Raw genomic sequence first — 14181 nt, forward strand, 5'->3', positions numbered from 1 at the left:
ACCCCAAAGTGAGTTCATACCCCCTTGTTTTCGGTTTTACATGTTTTTGGGGGGAGAATACAAGTGTTTATGTGTAGATCTATGTATTTATGCATGTTATGTGTGATTTTCTTGGTTTATGTTGTGATTATGTGATAAAACTTGATGAATCTCGAAAACTCTAACAAAATGGGTGAGATACATAAACTAAAACACTCTAAACATCATACTACAAAGATAAAAGTGTTATACATGCCTAAGATGTGAAAAAAAAAACAAAACGTAAATCTTGTATAAGGACCATTTTTTACAAGTAAACAAAAGATTGGGATAATTTTTGCCACTTACGGTTTTGTAAGGATCAAAACGGTCAAATTTGTATAAAAATGAGTTTTTATAACAACTATACCTTCCAAAGGACCAAAAGTGTAATATTTCGCACTATGGGCCTTAATTTGGGCCTTACGACTTTTTGGGCCCAAATTGCAAAAATACAAAGTTCATGGACTAAAATGTTATTTGATTCAAAACTTGAGTCAAAAATGAAAACTTACAAATTTAGGGGCTGAAAATGACTCTTATTTGAAAATTGAGCCAAAAGTGTTAATTTTATAAAAATTTGGGCCGCAAATGTCATTTTATTCAAATAAGGGCTGAAAATGTAATTTTTCGCAAAGATGGGCTGAAATTGTCAATATATGTATTTTTGGGCCAAACCCGTCAATTATTAAACATTTGGGGTGAAAATATAAATTTTTATAAATTAATGGGCTAAAATATTGTTTTTAATCAAAATAGACCAAAAATGACATTTTATGTAAAAATAAGCCTTTAAATGTTCAAATTAGTTCTTAAAGGACCTAAAGTGTCAAATTTTTCTAAAATGTATATTTTCGGTCTAGTGGGCCAAAAGTGTCACTATTACAAAAATTAGATATTTTTGTTGTCTTGGTAAACCTCGAGCTAAAACAAACAACGAAATAATAACGAATGGACGTAATACATCGATAACAATTTTTATTGGGCCTTAAGGGACCATTTAAGTGTATATTGGGCCTAATATTTTCTATGACATGTTTATTGGGCCTTGCGGCCCATTTACATGTTAATTTGGGCATGAAGTATGGATCACATGTTTATTGGGCCTTAGTGGTCCATTTACATGCCTAATGGGCCTAAATTACCCTTTTACATGTTTATTGGGCCTTAGTGGTCCATTTACATGCTAATTGGGCTTGGACTGAAAATCACATGATTAGTGGATCTTAGCTATACCTCTACATATTTATTTAACTTCATATATTCATATACATACTTTTGGATTTGAAAACTTAAAACATACACGTAAACATTATACTTGGTGAAATACATTACTCGTGAACAAGTTGAAAATCTAGTGAGACTTGTCGGTTGACACCTTTGAGTGTATGATCGTAGCCTGTAGTTATAACCAGAGTTTCCTGGAGGGAGAGCGGGAATTTGTATATAGATCTGTACGGGGTGACCCCCCACGCCTTAGTTGTTCGCTACAGCTAGACTAGCTCAGTCTAGGGCGACAAACCTTACCTACATCAAAACCGGCGCCTGAAAACGCCAAGACAGGCGAATTAGTCATTATCAAGCATGGTTGTAACGACTCACTTAGAGACTAACTTCATCAAAGATTTCGGTATATTTATACAAATATTAACTATACTAAAAACATACATCGATACCCGGTCTTGGGATCTTGCGATTACGATACTTTTATAAGCAGAAAATATCGGATTTTCTGGGATAAATACATTTATACATTACCTTCTACTTACAACAGAACATACAGGATTTTATCTGGATTACATTGTTGTTTATTTATACATTCCAAAAGCAGCAAACTCACATGCATTAATACTTGATTTTAACACATTACTTTCAAACTACTTTAGAGAAAATATCGGATTTTCTGGTGTTTTACGAACCATACAAAACTTTTCAATCAAACATGCTTATGAACTCACCAACATTATATATGTTGACGTTTTCAAAATAACTTGTATTCTCAGGGACTCGTTAAGCGGAAGAATCAACAAGAATATGAGATTTTGTTTTGTGTACTGTCAAACATCATACATTGAATGTTTTGGTTATGTAATTTAAAAGATTGTACTTGATATAAACAATCGCAGTTGTATTATATTATGCATGGTGATGATGATGTTATGTTTCATTTATATTCACTGTAATGGTATTTCTAGATGAAGTCACGCACAAGCCCCCAGACGTTTCCGCCGTCTGGTTCGGGGGTGTGACAGAATGGTATCAAAGCATTGTTTATAGTGAACTGGCATATCTAATCATACAGGATATGCAACTATAAATACAATGGGACTAAAACACTCTGAATAAAATGCATACCTAGATGTATATTAAAACTATAACACTAAAAGTATCTGGAGGAAATTGAACACCGTGGTTAAACCCGGAAAATTATGTAGTCGTATTGGGGGTAAATATAGCCTGATCAACTATATTTATTCAAAATACAACCAACATGTGGCTGGGAGTGATCATGTTGGGAAATGAATCCGGAAACTTACCTCGTATCCAAAAAGCCCTAAGGAACTCAAACTTAAACAATTAAAAAATATTATAGGAGTATTTGAAAATGCTATCTATATACACTCTTCACACACCCCTCACCCCTCCGTTTCTCGCGCAGTCGGCATGGAAGACTACCAACAAGGTGTTCTTTACTACCAGGCTCTAGTGGCCAATGGATTGCTTGAGGGAGACCCTGTTATGATTCCAAGAGAAAACCCAGGCCTAGGACCTGAGGAATATGTGGAGACCAATTATGATTTCGGGGAAACCAAGGAAGAAGTGGAGGAAGTGGAGAACATTACAGAAGTCCCCAACGAGCCTCCCACTTCGGAGAGGACATCGGACCACCCCGCATCATCGGAGGATTTAGCTGCTCGTGTGCGCTATTTGGAGGAGGAGGTTTCCGCCCTCAGGCAGCAACTCTGGGCAACAGAACGCTGGGCAGAGCTAGCAGAGTATGAGAGGGACACGGTCAATAAGGAGATGAGCGAGTTCGCTGACCGTGTGGCACGACACTTCGACATTTGATCGCCTATCAGGCCCTTGACGCTTCGACCAAGATTAACTTCGTCTACTACCACTACTGCTAGGATGCCTTGTTATGTTCTACTATATGTACTATCGACGACATGATTAAGTGATTACACTACTCATGGAGTCGTTACTCTGTCGTATTTTACATCATTTTATGTATTGTATGCCTTAGGTAGGCAAATTTTCATGTACTCAAAAGATTTTCATTAATGAAAACGATTATATATTTTTCGCATGATGTTGTATTCTGTTATGCGTTCTCCTACTTTTATTACATATTGATTCTATGCACTCACATACTCACGCACAATCGAACCCTCGAAACCGCTAGTAACTTAAGGATCTCGAAACCAAAATAATCTATAAACTCTATGGACAGACTTAAAATTCGTACAAAAACTGCGATTACCTACTACCGTAAATATATCATAGGGATGTAGATGGAAACAATGTGAATCATACGACAAAACGCGAAATTTATAGAGTACAACCAGGAATGACGATCGTTACTTACGATCTGGCTTATCATCATGCAGCAGGAAATGTCATCCCACAGAAATAACAAGCACGCCCGTGAGGCACCGATCCTGCAAATGGACTCTGCTACATTCCAAGCTGCTGTAACAGCGACAGTAACCGCTGCTATGGCACAACTCAACGCAAACAACACCAACAGAGGTGGAAATAGTTTCGACAACTCCAGCCGAAGTAACAACTACAAAAACCAACGAGTGATAGCTTATCAAGGCACTCAAAACCCTAAATTTAGGAGCAAGAAGCGAAAGTCTAGGAGTAAGAGAAAGGGGCAGCCAACTCAAGGGTCCTCGAAGAAACAACATGTTGTTGCTATCCATACGACCATGACACCTACTACATCAACACCAGCGAGACCATACGCTGGAAGCCTTCCAAAATGCAACAAGTGCAATCTCCATCATAAGGGAGCCTGTCAGAAGTCGTATTGTAATAAATGCAACAGGAAAGGACACACCACCTGATACTACAGATCCCAACCACAACAGAACCAACAGTCAAACAACAACAACAACAACAACAACAACAACCGCAACAACAGCAACAACAACAACAACAACAATGTTGGGGCCACTCACACCTGCTATGGGTGTGGAGGAACCGGCCATTTCCGACGCAATTACCCTAAGGCTAACAATCAAGGGGCAGAAGGATCTGGAAGGGTCCTAACCTTGGGTCAAGGCGAAGCAATTCAAGACCTGACGGTTGTTACTGGTTCGTTCCCACTTAACAACTCTTTCTCTTGCATCTTATTCGATAGTGTAGTCGAGCGAAGCTTCGTTAGTAACAAATTCAAGCACTAGCTAAAACAACAACCCCAGAAGCTAAACGAAGCCTTCACGGTGGAGATGGCTAATGGAAAAAAAACCGAATCAATCAAAGATATTTATGTAGGGTGCACCTTAACACTAAACAACCATTCATTTCAATTAGATTTGATGCCAGTAAATGTTAGGAGTTTTGATGTGACAATCGGCATGGATGGGTTAAGCCCCCACCATGCTGATATTATGTGTCGCGAGAAGGTCGTTCGCCTTCACCTCCCCAATCACGAAACCCTAATAATCTATGTTGATAAACATGGCGCCAATCTTCGTCTCATTTCGTGCATCAAGGCACAGAAGTGCCTGCACAAGAAAAACTATGCGTTCCTCGCTTATGTTGTAAATAAAGACAAAGAAGAAAATCAACATTAAAGACATCCCAGTGGCAAGCGACTTTTCGGATGTATTTACTGAAGACCTTCCGGGAATACCCCCAGAAAGACAGTTTGGACTTCGAATCGACCTCATACCAGGAGCCACATCAATTGCCAATTCACCCTACAGGTTAGCTCCCGCCGAAAATTCAAGAGTTATCCAGTCAATTGAGAGAATTGTTGAGTAAAGGATTCATCAGACCAAGCTTCTCACCATGGGGAGCTCCGATCTTGTTCGTCAAGAAGACGGATCCTTCAGAATGTGCATCGATTTTAGAGAATTGAATAAGCTCATTATCAAAAACCGATACCCACTTCTTCGGATTGACGACCTATTTGACCAGCTTCAAGGAGCTAGTTACTTCTCCAAAATAGATCTACGATCCGGTTATCATCAGCTCCGAGTCCGAAAAGAGGACATTCCAAAAACTGATTTTCTAACTCGATACGGCCATTTCGAGTTCATTGTCATATCCTTTGGTCTAACAAATACCCCCACGGTATTCATGGACCCCACGAACCGAGTTTTCCACTCATCCTAGTCAACCTTTTAATTATTTTCATCGATAACATGCTCGTCTGCTCACGAAACAAGGACAAAAAACTGTCAACACCTACGACCGGCTTTGGAGGCATCGAATCCGGAGAATATCGCGACGAAAGCACTGCATAGACTGGATAAAATTCTTGAAGTCAAAAAGACGAATTTTATTTTTACAAGAGTTGGATTGGGCACTATCTGGGTGATAGTTGATAGGTTAACAAAATCTGCTCATTTCCCGTCAATAAAAGAATCGTACAAGATGGAAAGATTAACACGAATCTATATCAAAGAGAATCGTGAGACTCCATGAAGTACCAGTATCTATTATATCGAATCGGGATAACGGATTTACTTCAAGATTTTGATAGTCACTTCAGAAGGCTATGGGAACACAGCTAGACATGCTCATTGCTTACCACCCTCAAACCGATGGCCAAAGTGAACGAACCATCCAAACGCTCGAAGACATGCTCTGAGCTGGTGTGATTGATTTCGGCGAGTCGTGGGATACCCATTTGCCCTTGACTGAATTCTCATACCACAACAGCCATCACACGAGCATCAAGGTTGCTCCTTTTGAGGCTTTATGCGGACGTAAATGTAGATCGCATCTATGCTGGGCTAAGGTGGGTGACACCCAACTAGCAAATGGACAATCACCAGACAGCACTCTTACATGACCAGAAATCATTCGATACTCTACAAAAAGATAATCCAAATCAAAGCCCTACTTCAAGCATCACGAGACCGACAGGAGAGCTATGCTGACAAACGGAGAAAGCCTCTGGAATTCCAAGTCGGAAACCAGGTACTATTGAAGGTCTCTCCCGGGAAAGGAATGATTCGTTTTGGGAAACAGGGTAAACTGAACCCGTGATATGTTGGACCATTCGAGATTCTTGCCCGAATTGGTCCAGTGGCCTAGAAGCTGCAGCTACCCTCAGAGCTCAGCATTGTACACCCTGTGTCCCACATCTCAAATTTTAAAGAAATGCTTATCGGATGAAACTCTTGTCATTCCTTTGGAGGAGATCGAGATAAACAAGAATCTCCTATTCGTCGAAGAACCAGTCGAGATATTGGACAGGGAAGTGAAGCGTACGAAGCAGAGTCGTATTCCAATTGTGAAGGTTCGGTGGAACGCTAAGCGTGGACCGGAATTCACATGGGAACGCGAAGACCAAATGAAGGAAAAGTACCCTCACTCATTCTTTCCTTCATAATCCTAGTTTTCAAAAGAATTTCGGGACGAAATTCCCTCTAACGGGGGGATGATGTCACAACCGACATTTTAGCCAGGAAATTCTGTGATCATGTAAATGTCATCTATGATAATATTTGTAACTCTAACTTGTTATCATACGCTATGTTCATTCTATGACAACAAACTTAGTCAGGATCCACAATTGTAGTTCAAAACTCTATGCAAAACATTTCAGAAAGTCAATTGGGAGTTGAAAACCCTAAAAATCCCGGTTCAAGTTCTTTATGGACTAGGATTTTCTTATTGGGCCTAATGGACCAATAAGCATTCAATTCGACTATATTGAGCTTAGAAACCCTATTTGGATTCTAAATGGACCAAATTCATAAATCCAAAACATTTTGGACCATTTGGGCCTAGAATGATTCATTCTAACCCTAATAGGCCTTATTGGGCCATAAATGGATTAATTAGCCCTAATAGACCATAAACCCATTCCTTTATACCATAATGGGCCGTGAACCACCTTGAGAGCCCAATGGACCGAAAAATATTATTGGGCCTAGGAAATTCGAACAAAGCCAAGAAATTGAGCCCAATACCATTTTTCTTCATTCCATTAGGCCCATTCTCGGCCCATAGATAAAAAAAATAAATATAATAAAAGCTATAAAAGGGGATGAATTAGAATGGTGACAACACATAATTATCTAGCAAACATCTAGATAATCACATGTATCAATGAGATTATTACCCTCCATGCAAAACTTTCCCTCCCTCTCTCTTTATCACTCTCGGCCGAGAACACACACACACCACCACCATCTTCATTTTTCCTCAAACTCTTACAAGAAATCTCTCAAGAACTCTCCTCATTCTCTCTAAATTTTCGAGATTTGGTGTGTGTCTTCAAGAGGTTCTCATCTAGATCATCTTTGTTGGTAAGTTATCATCATGCACTACTTGTTATCCTCCATTCCTATGTTAAAACTTCATACTTACAAAGCTTCATTTCGTGATCATGTTTCCTAGAAACATTCAAGTTCGAAAACTTCTTCAAGGAAGCAACCAAGGCCGAAAACACCTTCAAACTTCCTTCATTTCTTCATCAAAACCTATCCAAACCCCAAAGTGAGTTCATACCCCCTTGTTTTCGGTTTCACATGTTTTTGGGGGGAGAATACAAGTGTTTATGTGTAGATCTATGTATTTATGCATGTTATGTGTGATTTTCTTGGTTTATGTTGTGATTATGTGATAAAACTTGATGAATCTCGAAAACTCTAACAAAATGGGTGAGATACATAAACTAAAACACTCTAAACATCATACTACAAAGATAAAAGTGTTATACATGCCTAAGATGTGAAAAAAAAACAAAACGTAAATCTTTTATAAGGACCATTTTTTACAAGTAAACAAAAGATTGGGATAATTTTTGCCACTTACGGTTTTGTAAGGATCAAAAGGGTCAAATTTGTATAAAAATGAGTTTTTATAACAACTATACCTTCCAAAGGACCAAAAGTGTAATATTTCGCATTATGGGCCTTAATTTGGGCCTTACGGCTTTTTGGGCCCAAATTGCAAAAATACAAAGTTCATGGACTAAAATGTTATTTGATTCAAAACTTGAGTAAAAAATGAAAACTTACAAATTTAGGGGCTGAAAATGACTCTTATTTGAAAATTGGGCCAAAAATGTTAATTTTATAAAAATTTGGGCCGCAAATGTCATTTTATTCAAATAAGGGCTGAAAATGTCAATATATGTATTTTTGGGCCAAAACCGTCAATTATTAAACATTTGGGGTGAAAATATAAATTTTTATAAATTAATGGACTAAAATATTATTTTTAATTAAAATAGACCAAAAATGACATTTTATGTAAAAATAAGCCTTTAAATGTTCAAATTAGTTCTTAAAGGACCTAAAGTGTCAAATTTTCCTAAAATGTATATTTTCGGTCTAATGGGCCAAAAGTGTCACTATTACAAAAATTAGATATTTTTGTTGTCTTGGTAAACCTCGAGCTAAAACAAACAACGAAATAATAACGAATGGACGTAATACATCGATAACAATTTTTATTGGGCCTAATACTCTCGTTACATGGCCAATGGGCCTTAAGGGCCCATTTAAGTGTATATTGGGCCTAATATTTTCCATGACATGTTTATTGGGCCTTACGGCCCATTTACATGTTAATTTGGGCCTGAACTATGGATCACATGTTTATTGGGCCTTAGTGGTCCATTTACATGCCTAATGGGCCAAAATTACCCTTTTACATGTTTATTTGGGCCTTAGTGGTCCATTTACATGCTAATTGGGCTTGGACTGAAAATCACATTACTAGTTGATCTTAGCTATACCTCTACATATTTATTTAACTTCATATATTCATATACATACTTTTGGATTTGAAAACTTAAAACATACACGTAAACATTATACTTGGTGAAATACATTACTCATGAACAAGTTGAGAATCTAGTGAGACTTGTCGGTTGACACCTTTGAGTGTGTGATAGTAGCCTGTAGTTATAACCAGAGTTTCCTGGAGGGAGAGCGGGAGTTTGTGTATAGATCTATACGGGGTGACCCCCCACGCCTTAGCTGTTCGCTACAGCTAGACTAGGCCAGTCTAGGGCGACAAACCTTACCTACATCAAAACCGGCGCCTGAAAACGCCAAGACAGGCGAATTAGTCATTATCAAGCATGGTTGTAACGCCTCACTTAGAGCCTAACTTCATCAAAGATTTCGGTATATTTATACAAATCTTGACTATACTAAAAACATACATTGATACTCGGTCTTGGGATTTTGCGATTACGATACTTTTATAAGCAGAAAATATCGGATTTTTTGGGATAAATACATTTATACATTATCTTCTACTTACAACAGAACATACATTATTTTATCTGGATTACATTATTGTTTATTTATACATTCCAAAAGCAACAAACACACATGCATTAATACTTGATTTTGACACATTACTTTCAAACTACTTTAGAGAAAATATCGGATTTTCTGGTGTTTTACGAACCATACAAAACTTTTCAATCAAACATGCTTATGAACTCACCAACATTATATATGTTGACGTTTTCAAAATAACTTGTATTCTCAGGGACTCGTTAAGCGGAAGAATCAACAAGAATATGAGATTTTGTTTTGTGTACTCTTAAACATCATACATTGAATGTTTTGGTTATGTAATTTAAAAGATTGTACTTGATATAAACAATGACAGTTGTATTATATTATGCATGGTGATGATGATGTTATGTTTTATTTATATTCATTGTAATGATATTTTAAGATGAAGTCACGCACAAGCCCCCGGACGTTTCCGCCGTCTGGTTCGGGGGTGTGACACATGAAGCCATACTAAAGATGGGGGGGGGGTATAAGGAAGCGGCCTATAAAATAACCGTCATTGGGTATCCACTGTCACCTACCACTCCCTTATATGGTGGAGGGTCGTTAACCGAACGAATTTGATAGGATATAATCTCATTAAAAGTGTAATGATATAAAAGTATTAGAACCATCTTTAAAAAAAATCTTACTCTAGTTACTTTAGGAAAAATGTGAAAAGTTAATAATTCATGAAAACGCACATCATGCTTTATATGTCGTTAGTGGAGAGTGTGTGGTTAACCGATACACTAATAGGGACTATAAAGAGATATGATGGAGAGTGTGTGGTTAACCGACACATCAATATGAAATGATAAATGACATCAAGGTTGTCAAGTGGGTTTGCATGATTATTCACATCTCGTTTGTGATCCTCGACATCCTAGTCACAAAAGTGAGAGCATAATCCGAGACTAAACATTTCATGGATAAGAATCAATGAATCTTAAAAGATCTAGTAGTTTCATCAGATTGGAATTGGTAAAATCCTTACCTAGTTAAAATAGATGAATTTGATTACGGCATCCCTTTTCAAAGTTCGAATCGAAAATATGGATCCTAGCCTTAATTTAAATTTTAGGTGAATAATTAAGGATTAAAATCAACTAACTTGAATTCTCTTTTTTCCTAATTTTAGATGTCTTATGAAGATAGAAATGGTCTTCATCGTTCTTTTGAAAATGGTTTTCCTCTTCCTTCCGAATATGATCTTTCACATTCTGATCAAGGTGAAAATGTTTTCCCTTCTTCGGGAATTGGTGGAACTGTACATCATACTTCTTCAACTCTTCCACTTCCTTCTCCTGTGACTCTTCCAACGTCACCTTTTCCTCAAATTGAAAGATATGAGACAAATCAAACCCTATTGGCATGTAGACATCAAGATGGAAATTTTGTGTGTGTGCATGTTCTGAAAATGAAAGCGTACATTGACAAGTTGGATAGAATGGGCATCGTTTTCCCAAAGGAGAAAGCAATTAGTTTGGTTCTTCTTTCACTTCCAAATTCATATGATCAGTTCATTAAGAAATTTTATATGATGAATATTGATGTTACCCTAATTGATCTCACCCAAAGGTTGATGATTGCTGAAGCATAAATGCTTAAAAGGACATTTGAAGCAGAGATGCTTATAGGGTCTAATTCCAAGGTTTCCATGGACATTGGTAATGGTGATAATGATGGTCCAGAAAAGATTTTTCTTCCTAATGGATAGGGGTCGTCCAAGATCAAACTGTTTGATCTTATGGTAAAGAGAAAAGCTAGTTCTGGGATCATTGCATATGTTAACCCCAAAGAGTCCATTTGTTTCTACTGCCAATTGAAGGGACATTGGAAAACAAACTACCTAAAATACCTTAAAGATCTTAGAGATAGTAAATTGAAGTCATGTGACTCTACTTCAGGTACATCCATTATCTGACTCCATTGTTTTATAAGTTCCTATTTATAGACTCTTAATAAATGATGTGATGATCACATTTTTATGGAATTAAAGGATTTAAGAGAAAGAAGGAAACTTGAGCAAGGTGAGCTAAATCTGATTGTGAGAAATGGACTTTGGTAACATGGTTCGAAGATCAGAATTTGGTGCTACTACTAAGGAGTTTGGATAATTTAATAAATTGATTCTACTCTTTGGAGATGTTTCATTTTATGTGTTGTAAGGACAAGTTCTAACATTTTGTTTATTTTCAATAAAAGTGAAATTTTGGTTTATCTGGTTGTCTTATTTTATATTTCCTTGAAATGACATTTATGAAAGTGGTGGTTATGTTTCTAATATTAGCAATATTAATTGTGGATTTGATTATTATGATATCGCTTGTGGTATTGTCATAACTAACCAAGTGAAAAGATTTTTCATCACCAAGTTTCAAATTTGACAGAAACTTGGAGTCATGCAATTCGAATTGTGTGATGCTTAAGAATCTAGTTCATTAGAAAATTATGAATAATTCATTGATCACATGTTTATGTGAGGAAAGTGAAGGACTGATGGATCTAGTACATGTTGATATGGACTATTCAGATTCACCACAAAGGACGATAACTCTATTCATCATGATTTATTGATGCTTCAGTAAATATGGTTGTGTTTATGAGATGAAGCATAGTTCTGATACTTTGAAAATATTCATCAAGGAATGTTCCTTGAGAAAACTTATATGTCAAGAAGTTAGTGGGAGTTGTATTAAACTTGAGAGTTTCAAGAGCCAATAAACAATAAAACTTTTAGTTATCACTAGCACGTGATCCCGGGTTGATAACCTGTCATGTTTGATTAACACATTCTTATTTTTGTGCACCTCTATTTGAGTTGGAAATGCTTATGAGTTATATGTTTTCATTTAATTGCAAAAGAAAAAGATCGTTGGTCAGTGAAAGTACATTGATCAATATGGGTGAGCTGCTAACAAAATGGAAGCACTGGTAGGCCCTTGTGCTACCAGAGGGCAAGAAATTTAGAAATAGCAAATTTCAGTCCATGAAGGAAAGCTAAATTTGAATTTGGTTTTGTCCTAAACCTTGTCTTATGATTGTAGATTGGAAATGATAGATTCACATAGATGGGAAAGTATGCACCATAAAATCTAGGTTTCAAAGGTTTCGCTCTAATTCATGATAATGATTGTGAGGAAATACTTCCGTGATAGATTATAAGATCTGATAAAGATCAATATAGATGTTGGTTATGTTAATTGCATTCTCAAATTCACAATATGATTACATCATCCCTCTTCATATTTCGAATTGTGAGGAATGACAAGGAATTGTTTGAACTTTGGAGACATATATCTATAAGTTCTGAAAGGGTTTAATCACACACACATACTATTTAATGAAGGTGTATATGCTTACGAAGTCTAGTTGGAGACTTATCGAAGCATCGCGTAATAGAAATTTGTACTTCAGTAGAATGTCAAGAGTATTGATTTCTAGAAGTCCAGTTGATTTCTGTGTACATGTAAAAGCTAGTGGGAGCTTATAGGGGTCAGAATTGGTTCAGTTTTTTGGTTTTTCGGTTTCTTCGAATCGGTTTCCTTGGTTAGATATTTTTTTTGGCCCAATTAGAAAACCGAACCAAATCGAATTCAAATTCTCTAGACCAAAGCTAAAACTCAATTCTAATTCGGTTTGGTTTAGTTTGAAAACCGAGGAAACCAAATATAAACTTAAAAAATTTCAAACATAAATTAAAATGTTTTTATCATAGAAACCTAAAGTTGCAAACAGAAATATCTAAAGTTTCGTACAAAATGATCCAAAGAGTAAATGAGTTAAAATGATTTTTACTTTATATTAATACTTTTATTTAATATAAAATATAAAATATATTTTTTTAATTAATTAGTTTATGAAACTCGGTTTTTCTGGTTCGATTTCGTTTAAACTTCATGGGACCGCAACTCGAACCAAAAACCAAATTCACAATTCGGTTTGGTCTCGCACCAAACCGAAAACCGAATTTGAATATGGTTCGGTCTGAAATCGATTTCGGTTCGATTTGATTTTCGGGTTTTTCGGTTCTGGACCAAATAATTCCCACCCCTAGGAGCATAATTGTTATGTTAGTATTGCATGTTGACAGAACTGTTCGTAGGAACAAAGTTTTTAATTGGCAAATTACAAAGTTTGAGAATTGTTTCACTATAGTAGAAATAAGGGAGAGAACACTCATACTTTGTCTCGATTCTAAAGGTTTAGATTGTATAGTTTAATAGAACTTAGTAATAGACGTATATAGATATCGTGTTGAAATGTTTCAACATAGAAAATTCCACATATGGAAATATTATAGCAAGAGATTGAAGTAATCCTTATATAATATATAATGAGTCGAGTCCTATATGCTTCAGATATATGATCAATTACATATGCTATAATATTCACTTACTCTAATTTTTCAAATGCTTAGAGCATTGTGAGAAAAATAACTAGAATTTTGTGTGACTAAAGTTGTTAAACAACTGTCAAGAACATTCTAAGGTTATACCAAAAGACTAGTTGCTTGTGGACAATTAGAAGTATGATATTAATTTGGACAGATCATAGTGACATAATTCTATTGAGATGATTCTTGATCAGAATTGATGGTCATATGAGAATATGGAAATGCTTCATAATGGGAGATGGTTGAAAAGTCTACATGTGAGTTGGAAACCTTAAT

This window comes from Lactuca virosa, chromosome 2, assembly GCF_052849685.1.
Source record: "Lactuca virosa cultivar CGN04683 chromosome 2, Lactuca_virosa_CGN04683_v6, whole genome shotgun sequence".
In the NCBI taxonomy this organism is placed as follows: Eukaryota; Viridiplantae; Streptophyta; class Magnoliopsida; order Asterales; family Asteraceae; genus Lactuca; species Lactuca virosa.